This window comes from Melospiza georgiana, chromosome 11 (assembly GCF_028018845.1).
Source record: "Melospiza georgiana isolate bMelGeo1 chromosome 11, bMelGeo1.pri, whole genome shotgun sequence".
In the NCBI taxonomy this organism is placed as follows: Eukaryota; Metazoa; Chordata; class Aves; order Passeriformes; family Passerellidae; genus Melospiza; species Melospiza georgiana.
Window position 1 is genome coordinate 11,340,951 of NC_080440.1, and position 14,325 is coordinate 11,355,275.

Consider the following 14,325-nt stretch of genomic DNA (forward strand, 5'->3'; position numbering starts at 1 on the left):
CACCTGACCGCACATGCATGTTATTGCCTATCACAAATAGGATTTGCCCTTAGAAACAGCCCTTTGCTTGTTTCTGTTCCATGCAGGTTGTTAAGGAAAATTGTGAAGGGGAAAACACATCCCACTCATGTAGGTCAGGGCATAGGGGGTGTTAAACATCTCCCTCCTGCTGGGTGTCTGCTTAGGCCTTCTCTAGTGGGCACTGAGGCACATTTATAGACACAAAGGGACAATGGCTTGTTAAAGGAGGTGAAGCTGATAATTGTTGACATGCTGGATGGTTCCCCTTGCAGTGATCAACAAAGAAAAGCACCACTGACACAGCCACAAAGGTAGTCAGTCACATCTGCTGGCAGTGGTCATAACAGTGGGAATCAGTAGGTCTCAACTTTCTTGTAAGCCACCCAAAAAAATCACCTTGCAAATTAGGCAGAACTTCTAATAAAAATCTGGACTAAATTCACTCCATCTAGAAGAAACTGAGCCCCAGACTTGTTTTTTTGTCAGGTGGTCTCCATGGCTGGGTCTTTTGGCAGTGCAGGCTGCAATCAGCCACCCTGGCTGCCATAAAAACCCATACACACCATGCTGATCAATTATAAATAACATTTTACCAGTTCTGCTTTCTATGCACACACTCCAATTCCTGCCAAAATATGGTGCAGCAAGCATCCTCCATGGATCAGTGGCGAGAAACAAATCGAAGAGCAAATTAAAATACAAGTCATGATAATCTCCAGAAGTGAAACCATGTGTGTGGCTAGAGGAGCTATTGACTTTAAACTGGTTTTTATTACAGATGGAAAGTGAGGTTATTACACTTTTTATACACATTCAGTCCACTCACTTTATGGTCCTCAAATGTGTTATCTGCCTACTATTTAACTCCAAATGTAGCAGGTTAATGTGAGTTGAACAGTCCAGAGAGAGCAACATTTTCCCTAACAGTGCTCTGCACTTCAGTTTTTTATTTTCTCCAGTGCTGCCTCACTTGCTTGCAGTCTCTCCTTCTCTGCAGTCTCAGGCAGCTGTGCAAGCAGAGACAGCAAACCCCCATGGCCAGGCTGTCAGTGGGCCATGACTCCTGCTCTGGAACTGGGAGCCCTTGGCCTATTTTTGGATGAGACTGAGGGAGGTCTGGAAAGCCTCCTTGGCTCTAGTGTGAAGAATTTCCCCTGCTCCTACCATATAACAGTGACACGGCTTGTAACAGTCAAAGCAATGATTGTGGAATCCAAGAAATACCTGTGCAATGCTGTGACAAATTCCTCTTCAAATTTTTTCATTTTTTAAATTAATAACTTAATGAACCCCCCTTTTAACCCTGGGTTTTAAATATCAAACTCCTGTTCCCCACTCAGATGGCACAAAGCCTGAGCAGCAGTTTGTCTGCACATGTGGGACAGGAAAGCCATGCAAGTCTTTGCTTTAAAACCCTCCCTGCCCCTTGCACAAGGTTAGCCAGGGGGCATTGCTAGCTCATGGTCTTTTATTTTACTATTTTCTGTTCTTCCCCTCCAAGAAACCAAACTTGCTCCCCCAGTGAGTTAGTATATTGCAAGTTTGAATTTCCCAGCTGACAAACTTCAGGGAGAGGAACTAAGACCCCTTATATTAGATGAAAGATATTTGCACAACCAAACATTGATACAGTCAGGAATATTGACATGTTTTTCTCTGATCTTTTGCCTTTAGAGCCATTAAGAATGAAAGGTCATGTTCATCCCTGATGTAAAGTTATTATCTTTGGGTTTTGCTGGGATTTAAGCTGCTGTAGTGATTCCACAATGCCAGTGGCAAAACAGTGGGTGCAAGAGGAGTGGATCCACCTTCCCCTAGCAACTTGGACTAACCAGAGACTGCTCCACACCCAAGTGACACAACACCAAGGCTGACAACAGAGAAGTGTCCAAGAATCCCAGCTCCATGAGCTCCTCATCCCAGATTCCCACAGGTTTCAGCTGGGCAGTGTGAGGTGCAGTGCACAGAGCTGTGACTGCTGGTGCACGACCCCACAGCACCCAAAAGCTTTTAAATTGTTTCCCATCTATCTGTCTTCACACCCAGCCGGTGTGGTTCACTGCTAGTGCTGTGTTTGAGCAGTGGCTCAGTGCTCATTTCAGGTTGTGTGTACTGACCTGACTGCAGGCACCCTTTCCACCAGCCTTTAAAAGTAAGAATCCAAACCACATATTTTCAAGTTGCAAATCTAGAATCAGGAGGTTTAAGCATCCATTTCCAACCAAACACACCTCTGCAAATTAACATACTTTGCCCAAACAAAATCCAAATAAAGGCATGATCATCTGGCCCAATATGTCACACAGTTTTTTAATTCTTCCCTCTATTTTTCAGCTTGAGCATGCTCAGACTGTGGCTCTGCCCCTGCAGTCAAGAACAACAAACAATTCAGTCAGTCCTGTCAGAGAGCATGACTTCAGAGCGTGGTTCCACCTATGATTATAGATCCTCCAGAGCTACACATCTCTCTGGATAAAATAATACTGACTGCCTGCACAGGGAGACAAAGCTGAGAGTTCAGGGATGGAGTATTTGAGGGTGTGAAGTCTCTGGGGAGTCAGTTATAACCATGTAAATATGACTCTGCCAGCATAACAGATCCTGTGACCCTGGAAATATATACTTCTACAAGTCCCTTCATTCCTCAAATCCCACATTCTCTCATGCTGTGGGGCTTGCTTTTGAAAACCACTCCAAAGCAGCCAGGCTCTTCAGCTGACATTGGCTCACACGCCTCAAAGAAAGGTTACGTCCTGTTCAGATTGGAGATATCCTGAAAAACATGTAAATAAAAACCAGTCCAACTTGACACTCCTTTCCCTTCATTGAAAGCCAGATGGGAACTGCCTGAAGGAATGAGCTCTGGGCTTGCTGGGCAGACTCAGCCTGATGAGGGGACCTGGGCTGGATCTCCACCAGCATGATGCTTTTTTGCTGGGGCTGTGGGACAAGCTGAATAAATCCATCAGAGCTGAAGAAATCCATCCTTAAATGCAGTAAAGCAGAATATTAGGCAGAGAGGAGAGCTTGGCAGTACCTGTCCCTGCTCAGTGTGGGGTGCCTCAGCCCTCAGGGGCACCCTGGGCATGGTGAGTGTCCCCACACCCTGCCCACCCTCTGATACCTGCTCTGGTTTTGTTATAAACACTGAATTTTACAGAAGCCACACACCATGCATATTTATTTCTCTTTCCAATTTCTCCTCCTGGCAAACGTGGAGCCTGGCCCTGGGTGCTCAGCTGAGGACTGAATTGACCCTCTGACCTTCTGCAGGAACATTTTGCTATGGAAAATGAGGTGATGGGAATGCAGGTCAAATGTTGAGCTCGGCTATGGTGCTGTAAATTCACCAATTTCAGGGCAGCTCCTTAAAGCTTACAGTCATGGGAAAGCAGAAATTATGCACCATGTTGTTTTTTCAGCCTTTGCCCCCTATCTATTATGGAAAAGCCATAAAACAAAAAGGACAGGAGAAATCTGCCTAGGGAACAGTAATTTTTCAGGAAGAATTTGTATCTTGGCCTTTCAGATATTTTGGTGTTTCCAGCTTTGGGGGAAGGGGATGGTTTGGATCAATTTTTTTTGCAGTGAGAACACCACCTCTGTAGGATGAGATGTTCTCCCCTGGCAGCTGATGGTAGAAACAATCAGGAGGAATGCAGGGCTTGACTCCTGCCTCAGGATTCATCAATACTTTCTGTTTTCCTCTCTAGAGGTGTAACTCCAAGATTTTACAGTGGAAGAGTCAGGAACAGGCAGAGCCAGGGGTTAGGTCAGGAATTCCAGGCTAAGCATTCTCTCAGCACAGACAATTGCAATGGTATTAACAGAGGAGTGTCAGGAGTTTTCAGTGGTTAAATGTGAGAAGTGCCACCACTGTGAATTCAATGATTCCCAGAAACAGCTGAGGAGCAGCTCTGGTACCTCAGAGCCCCACACTGGAAAGAAATTCTTAGTGATAGCAGAGGGGCCATCATTGGCAAGGCTTGGAGCTGGAGAGTTTGATTTAATAAGCTGGAGCATGATGTGAGTCAGTTCCCAAAGGGCTGTTGTAGGCCAGAAAAGGTGAATTTGCTGCTTTAGCACTGGCACTGCCACAGCAGTGGGAAGCAGCTCCTTACAGCACAGACAGTGGTGTGCAGAAAAGGATTTTTGTTAGAGCCCACAGCCAAGCTCTGGCTGAAGATCCCCTTCTTTCACTGCCTTCTTCATCAATAAGCTTGTTGGAATCTGATGGGTCCATTTGAAGCAAACTCCCTAATGGCTTTTGGAAAAGAAGCTATTGTGTGTTTATTAGCTGTTGGAAAGATTTGTCTTATTCCTGAAGTCCTCTGCCTCTATTTTCTGTCCAAAATTGGAGATGGAATGGACCTCTCACTGGTGTTAGCTACTGTCACATGTGGGAAGGGGAGCCTACCTCACCCTTTTTTTGTTCTCACCCTACCACAGGTCATGCTGCTGGTAAGAGCAAATATTGGCATAGTTGTGTCCTGCTTGCTGTCTGGTTTAGGGAATAAAGCACATAATTAAAAATGCTCACGGATGCTTTCCCTCTGCAGGTGACCCACACAGAGGAATGATGCTGGGTCTGGAGCCCACAGCAGGGAGATGCCAGTGGCAGAAACGTGGATGGTTCCTCTGGAGCACAAGGTGCAATGTGCCAGCCTAAACCCTCACCCAGGATCTCCCTGAGCCTGCAGCTGCTTGCTCAGGTGGGCACCTCACTGTGATGGCCCCAGTCTATCCTGAGACCCCAGTGCCAGGGCAAAGAACCACTTCAGCAGCTCATTTTGTATCCAAACCCCACAGACTGGGAGACAGCAGCCCTTGCCTGCCTCTGCTTTCCTCTCTGCCCTTTACAAAATGCATTCAGACTTGGAGATAAAACTTAAGAGCACAAGATGCAGCAGATACAATAGCAGATACAATATTCCAGAGTGTTTCAGCTTTTGCAGCCAGTGCAGCAGTTAATGAAGTGTGTCACAAGGCATTGCAGCTGATGCCTGTATTTACAATCTCTACTGAAACTCCTCTGCTTCTTTCTATTTCTTTTTATTTTTTTTTTCAGCACTTGTACAGTACCAGCACCACAGGGCATCACCACAGACCTTGGTCCAAGGTACAGCAAGATTTAAAAGTAATAATTAACTCCAATCCCAGGCCATAAGGCAGCATGGTTTCGCAAAGGAGGAGTTTGGAGAAAGTACATAGATGGAGAATTTGGGGGACACAATACCCAAGGCAACACAGCAAATGTTCTGTGAAGCCTTGATTTTCTGCTTGGTGACTTTTTAAGGTTTAATGAAAAAATTATTAATGAAATAGTAAACGCTTCAAATTGTCATAACAGCTCACTACTTAAAAAACTATACTTGTTTTGTTATGATTTAAGTACACATCTTTTTCAGCAAGTGAGCAAAGCTCATTAATTAAACATACTGGATTTCAAAGCTCTCAGTGTTTAATTATTTGTTTAACAAGCAGTACATCTAATCCACCATTCAGACACACAAACAACTAAAACAACAGGAAGAATCTTCAAAGCAGGACAATCAACATCTGGAAAAGTCAACAGACTGTGTTTTTATTGTCAGTAACACATAAAGCAAATGTTCCACTGGCAGAACAAATACACAGAGGAAGCACCTCAGAGATCATCCTGCTGATTCCTGCTCAACAAAGCATCTTTCTTGCCCTCAGAACAGACTTATCACAGTAAGGGAGCTTGTTCCTGTTTGATTTCCCCAATCTTCAACCAAACCAAGCCTGATGCACCGAGGGCACTATGAAATTTCTGCCTTCCATCTGTACCTACTCTTCATTTTGCTGCATGTGGAGAGCTTTGGCACCAGGACAGAGCCACACGAGCCAGGAGAGAGCAGGGTAAGCTGTCCTGGGATTTAGGACACAGGTCATGCTCCCTTGACTCTGATCAAGCTGCTGTGCTTATTTTACCTTGGAGCTGTGTGTCTCACTGTGCACCTGACTGAGCCTCAGCTGTGCCCTCATCCCCTCCCACAGCTCTGGTTTCCACTCAACAAAGACCAGTTTGACACAAGCCTGTGGTCTTTCCCAGGAAGATTTCTTTCACATCAGATGGGAACCATTAGGAGCTAAAAGGAGAAGATTCTCTCTCACCACTGCTTCCACTTTCATGTTCTTTGAGAACCCGAAATACAGCTCAACATATGCTTATCCTCACCAACATCTGGGCAACCCCTTCTTGAGCACCTCCAGCAGAGATGCAGTGAACACACTGGGTTTTCCCACATTACACAACCACTAAATATGGCACCCAACAGAATTACCTCTTCCCCTGGGTGTTTTATGTATGAAGCATGTAACTAAGAACTGCAGGTGGATTCTGCCTCACTCTGACCAAAAAAGAGCCTTGTCCTGAAGGCACAAGACCATCTGCTTCCCTCTTCCCTTCCAAGGTTAGCAAAATAATTTTCCTTTCAGCATTTGCTGGGAAGTTTTTATTCACTTGCCTCACACAAAGAGTGCAGCAAACTGAAAGCATTCTCCTCCCACATCAGAGACACATTTGCAGAGATGAGATATTTTTAGAATAGTGCACACAGAGATATATTGTTTGTTGTCTTGGTTAGGGGAAAAAAAAAACCAACAGTCAATTTTCCATACTAAAATTATTTGTGCCTTATTGCTAGGGAGCAGACAACCAGTCATCTTGCTAAAGCCATTTGAGATCTTTTCAGTACTCCAGAGATGACAAACAAAATGACCTGGTATGTATCAGAGCAGTCGTTAATTCTGGCTAACAAGGCAAACTGTTTCTGTCAATGTTGAGAGCCAATTCTGCTCTAATGGATACAAACATGGTTCTTTTGGCTTTACAAGACTTGCCCATTTCTAATGCAGTTGCTGAATTTGGCTCTGAACTGCAGTTCCTTAAAAGTCTTCCTGGAACATTATGTTGCTCATGCAAACATGCTGAAAAAACCCATCTGAGTGTTTGTGTTGCAAAAGAAGGAGCTGCATTTACAAAGAGCAGTCACTGTGGCCAGCCTAGGAACCTGAGTGTTTCCTGCATCATGAGATGCAGTGTGGGACCCTGCACATGCCATGGTCGCCTCCCACACTGCCTGCAGAGGGGCAGCTTTGTCATCCCTGTCACCAAATCAGGAAGCTGCTGTGGCGCGCCTGGGGAAGCCAAGGTCCATCAAAGAGGAGTACGGAGCCCACTTCCTCCTCCACAAAGCACACAACACTATTCCACTTTCTTCCTCAGGCCCTTCTGCACCTCCCAAGCCAGCCCTAAAGAACATAAAAGCAGAGGACAGCTGCCAGAAAAATCCTTTCCTACCAGACTGCTGGGATCAATGGTTTGAAAACATTGCACAAAGCCAGTGTGGATGGCTGAGTAACTGTTGAGCTCCTCTGCAAAAGAGTTTCTTTTAGACAGAATGAAATGATTCCTGTCTAATCTCTTCTCCTATGGGATGAAGATCACAACACAATATAAGATATATAATCAGGAAAGCACAACTTACAGTGGCTCTAAGGAGTCAGAGACACCAACTAATCAAGCACTAAGGGATTTTATTTAGGGCCTATAATAAATTTTATAAGGCACTATAATTTTAATAGTTATTCTTGCAGTTTTGCACTGAGATTTTGCTCTCTTTCATGAGGAGCACATAATTTCCTGAAGAATCGGTGAGGTGACTTTATTTAGTAGTGGAATTGGTCTTCAAAGACTTATTCTGGCATGACACAGAACCAGTATCAATGCTCAGATACTGCAGGAAAAATGCATGGACTTTGCTGGAGATAATCCAGGGTCTCACAAGCTCATTTGATCTCTATGCTGCTGGTCTAAGAGCAGAGAAGAGCTTTTATTCTGCTTTCCACATATGACTTGAGATATGACTAATCGTAGCTAGAGTTTCACCTCAGTGGAAGAAGCAAGCAGCCAAGGGATCTCTCCCTTGGTATTTTATTTTAGCTTTAAAACATATATAATTTTCTTCTCTTGTTTCAATCCCAAAAATTAAATAAACAAGTGCAAATTTTACTTTTTCCTAGTTTTTGAAAACAAGGATGAAAATCTATTTGCACTAACTTTCTGTTATGCAGTTTTAAAACAGCTGGGACACCAATTCAAAATGTCAGGATTTTCAATGAAAACAAATATTTTTGGAGTGCTGGAGTGGAGCTGCACACTCCCCTTCCCTGCCCATTCATTCCAAAGCACGTGTGCTGCCTCTCCAACACACACACGCTGTTAACTCCTAAATGACAGCTTGATCAACTAGAAAACATTTCCATTTCTTCCCTTAACAAACTGCACAATCCAGATGTGAGCCTTGGGTAGCTCTGTGCTCGAGCAAACAATCAAATAAATTAATTTTGGGAAAGACAGACCCAATTCTTCCCTGCCTACAGTAGCTTGGGCATCACAAAGAAAAGAAGATGAAAGCTGGATCATGTAAGAGCTCCCTTCATGCTGCTGAGGAATGCCTTGGGAGATGGACACAGCTTCCTTTCAAGCTCTCTTCAAAAGGTTCCTCTCCATGCAGACCACCCATTGGGGACCCACATCAATAACAACAACAAAAAAAAATAATTTGAAAAGACCCATTTTTCATCCAATTTATTTACATGTTAAAATAAACACGAGTTCTCATCTAGAGCAAGGGCTCCCAGTGGGTTCTGTTTAGTCTGTGAGATTCTTGGCACCAGAGTACAGCATTTCTCTATTCCAAAGCAATCTTGGCACAGAACTGTTGGTTATATAATTTTTTTAAGCAACTGGCAAATGAATAATGATGTTTCTAAAAAGAGTGACTCGTGTTCTGGGATACCAGTAAGGTGTTTTACCAATTAATCTGCCAAGAGGTCATTAACAAACCTGAGATCTCAAGACCCTTCAGTCAGGGTCAGCTTTCTCCATGGGTTGCACTTCCAGTTCTCAATCACCCTATCCAAAGGGAGCTTTCTCACAGAGTTAAAAAGATTTTCCCTTTTTGCTTCACTCCTTCCTATTTCCACATGGCAGTGCCACCCTCATTAGATGGGATTTGTCCCTGCTCCTGACAAGGCACAAAGGAAATACCACTCTCCCGGAGCCAATAGCTTTTTATACCCACTTTGCACAAGCTCAGTGGGTGAGCAGCAGGTGCATTATTTGAAATAAGGGCAGGCTTTTTAAATTATTTTTTTAAGCAGGGTATATCCGCTCAGATCTGTAGCTCACTCAAACCCTAACAGAACTGGGAGCAGCACAATTAAGGAAAAAAGCTCCTGATGAAGCTGGCCTGGCAGGGAGCATTCCTGGGTGGGTCAGGCCTGCCCAGTGTGCACAAATGCTGCCAGCTGGCTCATGGCTGGGTGGCATTTAGATGGTGCACAGAAAAGTCACAGGGAGGTGGCAGGGCAGAAAATAGCTCCCCTAAATCTGTCCTGCAGCAAAGCTGTTGTCCTTTCCTGGTAGAGGTTGATTTCAAAGATAGTGTTGTGGTCGTTTTTTACCACTTCATACCCTTTTCTCTGTATGTTTCCCCACTGCAACTCTGAAATTCTCCTCACTATATATATATATTTCCCAAAATAAACAGGATCAAACAGGCAGGTTATTGCTTTCTGTGCTCTATTACACATTTCAAGCCGTGCCTGGGTGACAGTAGGCAATGAATCCTGGCTGGCAGGTCTACAGTTCAGTAAACAATGCACAGATACAAGTGTTGAGCTATTGAAGGTTACAGACCCAAATGCTGTTTTTGGGCTGGGAGAGCTCCTTCACCACCAGCCAGCAAGGGCGTATTTGCAGCTCAGGGACAGATCTCTACAAAATCTGGTCAGGAGAGGTGCAAGGTGCATGAGAGGGCACAGGGCTGCAGCCAAAAGTGCAGGTGGCACCAGGCAGGGTCAGCTCACCAGTGTCCTCTGCCTCCTCTCCCTCCCCCAGCCCTCTGCTGAGCTGAGCAGGGACTTGGCAGCACCGTGGGTCAGGCTGCCTGCTCTGAGCATCAGAAAAACTGCCAGGATCTGTCAGCAGCCTTTGTCTTGGATAAATTCGGAACCAGAAAATAAATGTAGCATGGAGAATGTCAATTTTAAGAGAACTGGGTTGAGAGCATTAGTCTTTGTGCCATCTCAAATTCAGCACTTTTTTTTTAAACTTTATTTTGGTAGCTAAGCAAGAATTCTCAGATTAGAGACTACTGCCAAGCCCTGAATAAATGCCAGCATTAGAGATGCTGTGGGTATAACAGCTCTCCCCATGAACTGAATCTGCAGACAGCATCTTCAGAGAAATTAACCCTCGAGTGCCGCAGGACAAGCTCTGCAGCATCAGTTTAGATGCTCTGGGAAATCTCACCCTGTGGTTAGAACAGGTCTCTCCTATTCATGGAGCAACACTGATGAAAGGTGGGGTAAAGTACAGGCTTAGAATAACTTAGAATGGCTGACACAGTAACTTTCCTGCATTGTTGGTGAAGTGCTCAAGTTTCCAGGTGGAATCCTGAATTCAACCAAAGGATATGTAACTACCAAACTAGTCAAGCAGCTTGTAATTACCTGACATCTGATTGTTTATTTTCCATCCATAGCCCATTCCTTGGCAGCTCTGAAAGCATCTGCTTAGAATATGGATAAAAGGAAAAGCTATACAGGTACAATTTAACCTTTCTTATTTTTCTGCCCCATCCCTTTCAATATTGGTGAGATGTTTTATTATAAGCTGCTCTATTCACTGGCTGAATCCTCCTCTCAGCCTGTGAAGAACCATTCACAGTGATGGCTTTGCATTCTTGGAGCTCAGCTGCAAGCTCCCTGGAAGTGGATCAGCATCACATTCAGGTGTTTTCATGCATAGCCTGAGACACACTGAGGTGAAGTGTCACTCCTGAGAGCCACGCCAAACCCATGGCAGAGCCAGGGGACAGTTTCCAAACCCCTTCTTGCACAGCCTCCTACTGTGCTACAGAATGAGCCCCATCCCGATCTGAGTCACACAGGACTGATCAATGGGAAGGGAACCTGCAAGAGACACCCACAGCCAAAACTGCAGCACTGCTGGAACATAACACAGACCAACTTAAAGTGATGTGAAACCCAGGAAAGTCTTCAGAAATATATAAAAAAAGAGCTTTTCTAGTGTAGGTCACTAAAATTTGGCCACACAGGACAAGCTCCCATCTGAGGACTGGATGGTACTTAGAGAAATTGGCTGATGAGTCCCTATTTCATGTCTTAGTACATTATGGAACCAAAATCCCCCCATGGCAGCTCTCCCTCACTGCCAGAGTGCACAGAAAACTTCAAAGTGAACTTCACACACGTCTTCAGGTAAGACTTCTTCCAGATGGCCTTAGGTTTTGTAAGAGCTTTTGCAATCCTCATTTTGTTATTCTGGAGAAGGCTCAAGGCCAAAAGGAGTGTCACTGGGATGCTGGAGAATCTCAGCTGGGTTGGAGAATGAACCAGAGGTTAACCAGATGTTTTTCTTTACCAATGGCCTCAGAAGTGAAGAGGATCACACTGCCTGAGGCTTTCAATTATCAAAGTTAACTCCCTAAAATTCTGAAATAATTTTCCCAAAGCACTAACTATGATTGTATAGCTCCCTGTACACTTTAAATGCTAAAATGATATTTTATTCTCTAAAATAATAGTTCAAGATATGCAAGTTTTTTTTCTAAAATAGGAAAAAAAAGCCTTAAAACCTATGAGTCAAATCCTAGTCCTACTGAAGTTAGTGGCATTTAGCTACTGCCTTCAGAGGATGCAAGCATGTATTCTGTGTGCAGCAGCACAGAAGCAATTAAGGCTCAAGCAACTAAGGAATAAATCCCCAAACTACATAAGAATCACATGATAGACTTGGCTGTAAGTTAGAGGCATTCTGGAAGAAATGAGAGGCTGCAGGGCTGAGCTGGGCACACAGGGACTGGCACATCCCTGAAGGAGAGGGGGGCAAAGCTGATGGAATCTGATCCCTCAGCTGATGTCTCAAAGAGGAAAGGACAGGCTGAACCAGGAGGGGGCCATGGGATGCGTGGCACAGAAGTTAAAGACATCAGCTAAGGACAGCAGTTTATGTTATTAATGCTCTGCCAGGCCCCACAGACAACCAAAGGAGAAATGCTCTGAACGAACATGTTGTGGGTAACTATAGATGGAGAAGGGAAAAACATTGGCATCCAGCCCTAATGTGGGCAGGAATGCACTGGGACAAAAAATGAGGACCTTCAAAGAGTCAGAGGGGCAAGAGCCTGGAACTGCCCGCTCAGCAGCCACAGTGTGTGCTGGCAAACAAACTTGGCTAAAAACGGATCTTTGACCACTTGTGAAGAAGACAGAGGATGCTGTTTGCAGGAACAAATGCCTAGATAATGCAGGGAGTGTCTTTCTGCCCCTGCTGCTAACAGGAGTATGTTTTAATAATAAAATAAATGCCCTCTTTTAACATTCAAAATGAAAGTGCAATAGGAGAAGCACTATTAAATTAAATCCACCAGACACTGCAGAACCAATTCTGTTTCTCTCCAACACTTGGACTTATTGAAGAGGGAAGAACCTGAATATGTGAATCAACAAAGGATTAATTTTCCTATTGTTCACTAATTACTTTCCTTCTGGGGCTTGTTGCTGCAATATGCACTCATTTGGAGGCACTGACAGAGAACATTCTGTTTTTTAAAAAAAACCTCTACATATTTTGTTATTTTAAAAATTACTATTAGTTTTAGGACTTCTGAGAGTCCCTTAAAAGTTCTGCTCACAGTCTGTAACAAGTAGAGCTACTCCCAGGAAAATCAGCAGGGAGAAAATCCACCAGCTGGAAACAGAAATTCCAGCTCTGGAAAAACATGCTACTCTTTATGAATGAACAAATAGACAAACAATGCACACTAGAACTACAAATTATGAAAAGCAGTATATGGGCCTCTTCTGCATCTTTATTTTGTCAAGTGGAGCTCTGGAACCTGGGCCATGAAGGAGCAGGAAGCTGATGCCTAGAAGGACCCTGGAGCTGGTTTAGACCCTGCACCAGCTCCTGGCATTTCACATTGTGCCAACACACACTGTGGGATAGGTTTGCCTGGAGGAGGCCAAGGGAGTCTGTTAATAGCAAGTTTTGGTGAAAAATAGGCTGAGTGCCACAGTTTTGATCAAAACACACAAATGCATGCAACTTAAGTGAGCCTTCCCATGACTTCAGAAGGAGGTTATAAGGAAAAACCATTCTCTTATTGGAAGTTTGGGGAAGTTTTGCTGCTTTAGTGAATTATTTCCCCTGATACTGTGACTGTTCAGTTCAGCAAGAAGGATTTTATTCTCAGTTTCCAATGTAGGCAGGGCACAAAAAAGCATTAAAAATGAAGACAAAATTAAAATTGCAGGTTCAGGCTATTCATTGACTGGTTATATGTTTTACAGCTCTTTGTAAATCTTCCTGTCCTTTGCCTTTGTTCATGCAAGTAAGAGCTCTCTTTGCACACCCCACTCCTTAACAGGCTCTTCTCCAGGTTAGTGCTGAAACAGGTACTAATCTGAGCTGGACTAATCTGAGCTGGGCTGGGCTCCTTTGACTCCTGTTATCCATCTAAAAAGGTACTGAAGGAATCCAAATAATGTTTTAATCCAACTGGAGTTATATAAACAAAGTATGTTTTTTCCCTTTAATTTTCAAAGGGTGTTCAGTAACTTGGAACAGTCATTTGTAACTCAATTGGATGACAAAGTCCACACCTGTATGAAGATACTCTTGTAGGTGAGGAATCATCAGTAATTAGCTTCTGAAACTTCATCCAAATATCACATCTGAAAAACAATAGGCAAGCTAAGCACATTAATGAAATGCTGTTGCTATGGGAAAATTGTTCCTGTAGAGGTGGAAATAAACACGCTTTCTTTTTCTCACAGTGCAAAAATGTCAAAAAGCCTCTCCTTGAAGGTGAAGCTGGTATTAACCACAGGTACTATTAAAGTCTGCTTTTAAGAAGGTAGTTCTTTTCACCCATTTCAAAACCCTCTATGTTTTATTTTTAGAAGCAAAACATCCCAGATACTAGCAGCTAGAATGCTCTTTAGTTCATAAAAAATAATTGATGCTGGGACATACGGTGATTATCTAGTTCAAGCCCCTACTCAAAGTATTTCCCATTTAACCAGGTTACCCAGGGCCTTATTGAGCTGGGTTTAAAATATCTCCCTGGGTCCTGCTCCAACATTTGAGTGCCCTCATGATGAAGACATTTTTCCTTGTGTATAATTGGGATTTCTTGTGCTGTAACTTGTGTTACTTCCCTCTCATTCCATCACTGGGCACCT

At 43.8% G+C, this 14,325-nt stretch overlaps 1 protein-coding gene across 2 annotated transcripts in view; it reads right to left on the bottom strand.

Annotated features, from left to right (window-relative positions):
• MGLL (monoglyceride lipase) overlaps positions 1-14,325 on the bottom strand; it is a 62,028-nt gene that overhangs the window by 17,754 nt on the left and 29,949 nt on the right. The gene's annotated exons all lie outside the window — the stretch shown is intronic.